The sequence below is a fragment of the Portunus trituberculatus genome, chromosome 4 (assembly GCF_017591435.1).
Source record: "Portunus trituberculatus isolate SZX2019 chromosome 4, ASM1759143v1, whole genome shotgun sequence".
Taxonomy (NCBI): domain Eukaryota; kingdom Metazoa; phylum Arthropoda; class Malacostraca; order Decapoda; family Portunidae; genus Portunus; species Portunus trituberculatus.
In genome coordinates this window covers 2,675,071-2,680,070 of record NC_059258.1, presented here as the reverse complement: position 1 = coordinate 2,680,070, position 5,000 = coordinate 2,675,071, and the positions used below count along the sequence as shown (strand labels likewise).

Sequence of the window (5,000 nt, the reverse complement as noted above, 5' to 3'; positions counted from 1 at the left end):
AATCTGAGACACCTTTGCTCTCCTTTCTGATTGTCTTCAAAGGCCACACACATCATTAAATCGGCTCTAATAATAAAGTAGTAGTAGTAGTAGTAGTAGTAGTAGTAGTAAAAACATCCTTGGAAATCTGCCAGACAGTTTCTATGGTTAATCCGTCAATACGTCGTAAATCCATAAAAACACATTGTAAAACTTTTATAACTTCAGCTTCACTCTTTTAAAGGTTATAGAGATAATCAGATGGGTTCTCAAGACTGGTTCTATTGTTAACTTGTCAATAAAACCCTAAAAACATCCTTGAAAATCCGCCAAACTGTTTTCATTGTTGATCTCTTATTAAAACCGTAAAAATATCATTGAAAACGTATTCAACTCCATCTGGACTATTTTTAAAGGTTGTAGAAATAATTGAACGCGCTCTAAAAACTGTTTATCCTATTAATCACGTAGAAATCTTAAAAACACCTTTGAAAACCTGTATAACTTCACCTTGACTATTTTCAAAGGTTACAGAGATAATTAAGTCGGTTCTCAAGACTGTTTCTATTGTCAATCAGTCACTAGAAACCTAAAAACATCATTGAAAACCTGCCAGACATTTTTTTGTTTTGTTTATCTGTCAATAAAACCATAAAAAAACATCTTTGAAAACATATGTAACTTCACCTGCACTATTTTCAAAGACTATAGAAATCATTAAACTGGTTATAAAGATTGCTTCTCCTGTTTATCATGTAGAAATCTTAAAAAACACCTTTGAAAACCTGTATAACTTCACCTTGACCATTCTTTAAGGTTACAGAGATGATAAGACAGTTTCTCATGATTATTTCTCTCGTTGATCATGTACAAATCCTTATCTGTCACTAGAACCGTAAAAACACGTTTGAAGTTCCATATGATTTCACTATGACTCATTTCAAAAGCCACAGAGATGATTAGCTAGTTTCTCTAAAGCGTTTCTCCTTTAAACAAAGCAAAAAAACATGTTAATCTGTCACTGAAGCCATAAAAAAACACCCTTTTAAAAATCTGTAACATCTCACCCTGATTAATTTTAAAGGCCAAAATGATGATCAGCAAAGTTCACAATCAAAAATTCATGTTAAATCTCTCACTAGAACCGTAAAAACACCTTTGAAAACCCGTAACACCTCACCATGACTGATTTTAAAGGCCAGAAAGATGATTAGCAAAGTCCACAAGAGCAAAAATCTTGTTAATCTATCACTGGAACTCTAAAAACAGCCTTAAAAAAACTGACTAATTTTAAAGAGCAAAGAGATGATTAGCAAAGTCCACAAGACCAAAAATCTTGTTAATCTCTCACTGGAACCATAAAAACACCTATCAAAACACGTAATACCTCAACCGTGACTAATTCTAAAGCCCAACAAGAGGATTAGCAAAGTTCACGAGCAAAAATCATGTTAATCTCTCACTGGAAACCTAAAAACACCCTTGACAACCCGTAAATCCTCATCTTGACTAATTCTAAAGGCCAAAATGATGGTTACCAAAGTTCTGAAGAGCAAAAAACATGTTAATCTGTTACTGGAACCATAAAAACACCATAAAAAAAACCGTAACACCTCACTATGATTAATTTGAAAGGCCAGAGATGATTAGCAAAATTCTGAAGAACTAAAAAATATTTATCTGTCACCGGAACACCATTAAAAACCCATAAATACTCATTTTGTGATTTTAAAAGCCAAAATGATGATTAGCAAAGTTCTGAAGAGCAAAAATCATGTTAATCTCTCACTGGCACCTTAAAAACACCCTTGAAAACCCGTGTACCATCAACTGAAGCCCCTGGAATGTTGGGAAGGAGCGGAGCAAACTAGTTCAGAAAAAAAGAGGCCAAACTTCCGAGAAAGATACATGTTCTTGGCTCTACTGTGTTACTTCGACCCCTCACGACTCACGAATCACGAATCACGACTCACGACGCACCACATTCCACCTCCATCACGGGAATCATTACAGTGGCTCGATGGATAAAGACTGGGTTACATTCTCGTCACTCCAGTTCGATTCCCACCCACTCGTTCTCCTGGGCTGACACGAACTCTGAGAGAGAGAGAGAGAGAGAGAGAGAGAGAGAGAGAGAGAGAGAGAGAGAGAGAGAGAGAGAGAGAGAGAGAGAGAAAGAAAGAGAGAGAGAGAGAGAGAGAGAGAGAGAGAGAGAGAGAGAGAGAGAGAGAGAGAGAGAGAGAGAGAGAGAGAGAGAGAGAGAGAGAGAGAGAGAGAGAGAGAGAGAGAGAGAGAGAGAGAGAGAGAGAGAGAGAGAGAGAGAGAGAGAGAGAGAGAGAGAGAGAGAGAGAGAGAGAGAGAGAAGCAGTAACATAACATACTAATACGCATTTTACCCAATCAAGTGGATGGAAATTGTATGAAAATGACGAATGATTATGAAAAAAGCTAATTTCCTTAACCATTCTTAAAGCTGTGTACATTTTCATAATTTTTCGTTCTTTTCTTAGACATTCATGAAAAAAAAATGAAAAACTTTGGCATCAAACCTCTACTTTTTAACCCCTTCAGTACGGGGACACATTTTTACCTTGAAATTTGTGTACCATTAGACCATTTTATTGATATTAGCAAGGGTCTATGGAGGTTAGAAGATTATTGGCCACAGTCTTCACTATTCTAATCCTCCACATGAGTTTCTGAAGCTGTATAAAGTTACCAAATACTAACTAGAATGAAGGAAATGTGAGTTTTGTGTACGATTAGACCATTTTATTGACATTACGAAGTATGTATGGAGGTCAGAACATTATTGGCCACAGTCTTCACTATTTCAGTCCCCCGCACGAGTTTTTGAAGCTGTATAAAATCACCAAATAGTCACCTGAATGAATATGGAAAAGCGACATGGTACTGAAGGGGTTAAAAAAACTAATTGAAGTTGCGCGAGTTTATACGATTCTAGAGACAATTAACACGATTTTTGCTTTCTGAACGCGAGAAGCATCCTTGAAAAACAGCCGTGGTGAGAGAACAGAGCGATTAAAAGGATATATTGAAGTTACACGAGTTTTATACGTTTCTAGCGACAATTAACACGATTTTTGCATTCTGAACAGATTATGCATCCTTGAAAACTGAGCTAATCATCTCTGTGGCCTTGGAAAATACTCATGGTGAGAAAACAGTAATTAATTCTTTCAGTAATACCATAATGCGTTTCCATATTCATTTTGCTTACTATTTTGTGATTTTATACAGCTTCAAAAACTCATGTGAGGGATTAAGATAGTGAAGACTGTGGACATTGATCTTCTGCCCTCCATAGACTCTTCCTAATGTCAATAAAATGGCCTTATCTCACCCAAAACTCAAGGTAAAAATGTGTCGCAGTATTGAAAGGGTTAATAATATAGAGTTCTGGATATCTTTACTGACTGACGACGCTTCACTCTCTTGACGACTGTTTATCTGTCACTAGAATCCTAAAAATCATCATCAAGAGCCTCAATAACTTCTATTACAGAAAAATATAGTGATGCAGCGGTGAAGTGCTTCGGAGAGGCTCAGATTCGTACGTCAATAGTGTTCGATCATGCAAACCTTTCTAAACAGGCTCGAATCAGTGACTTTTTTTTTTTTATTTATATATGTGGGGTTTTCACGAGTATTTATGGGCTAAAGGGGATACTCTTCAGGGTAACTCCTATCTCAAAGCCCACCCGCTAGGAAACCGTTGCCCTGAGTGAGGAAGCCCAACCTACACTCAGACCGTGGACAGGATTCGAACCCGTGCGCTTGGAGACCCCTCGGACCCCAAAGCGCACGGGTTCAAATTCTGTCCACGGTTTTGTAGAAAGTAAACATTTTTGGGGAAATGAAAATGAAACGAAATGAAACAAGTTATGGTGTGTGTGTGTGTGTGTGTGTGTGTGTGTGTGTGTGTGTGTGTGTGTGTGTGCAGCAAACATGAATTTCTTAGGTAGTTCCAGGTTTTTATTTCTATTACACATCTACATAATCTGAACATTTCTCAAAGCTGATATTATTTACGAACCTAATTACAAATACTGCAGATTACATAAACATAGTCACTTATCTTTCAAAACACGAGAATTGTGGGAATGTCTTATGATCGAGTGTTTTGGCAGAAATACAGCAACACTGCCGCATGCACCAACAGAGAGAGAGAGAGAGAGAGAGAGAGAGAGAGAGAGAGAGAGAGAGAGAGAGAGAGAGAGAGCGCAAATCAGTAGCAGTGTTCCCTTGACCTCTGCTGACCTCTACTGACTAAATAACTGCCACTTACTGAAATGCAGCGTAACTAACATGCTTTCTGATTCCGGCAGGATTGTGAGGTTCGTTTACTTTATGCTTCCCGATAAGGAAATGAAAAGCGTTACAGTTACATGAGTTTATACGGTTCTAGAGATAGATTAACACGACTTTTATATTATTAACCCCTTCAGTACTGGGACGCATTTCTATCTTTATTTTTAGGCATGATTAGACGATTTTATTTACATAGGGACGGGTCTATGGAGGTCAGAATTTTAATGGTCAGAGTCTTCACTATTTTAATCCCCACATATGTTTCTGAAGCTGTATAAAATCGCCAGATAGTAACCAGAATGAATATGGAAACGCGTCACGGTACTGAAGGGGTTAACGGAAGGAGCGCCCTTGAAAACCGAGCACGTGTATGTGGCCTTGGAAAACAGTCGATTACAGAGTGAATGAAAACATGTCTGTTGTACTCGTAGTGTCCTCACAACCTCACCTACTCGAAATAGTGTTACAATTTCTACCATTTGACAGCAGTCCTCCTGCCAAACACTCTTCCCCACCAAAAGAAAAAAAAAATGTCACTACTTTTTTGTGTTGTCATATTACGAAGAATTACCATTATTGTTTATAATTGAGATTAACTAAGAAAACCTGTGTAATTCACCTCGGTCGTCTGCTGGTCACCCAGCCAGTCTTCCCCATTACGGAGCGAGCTCACAGCTCATAGACCGATC

General features: G+C 38.0%; 1 protein-coding gene across 1 annotated transcript in view; it reads right to left on the bottom strand.

The window, feature by feature from the left end:
• The window catches only part of LOC123510898 (glutamate--cysteine ligase catalytic subunit-like), a 41,258-nt gene that overhangs the window by 34,524 nt on the left and 1,734 nt on the right, over positions 1 to 5,000 (bottom strand). The window lies entirely within an intron of this gene.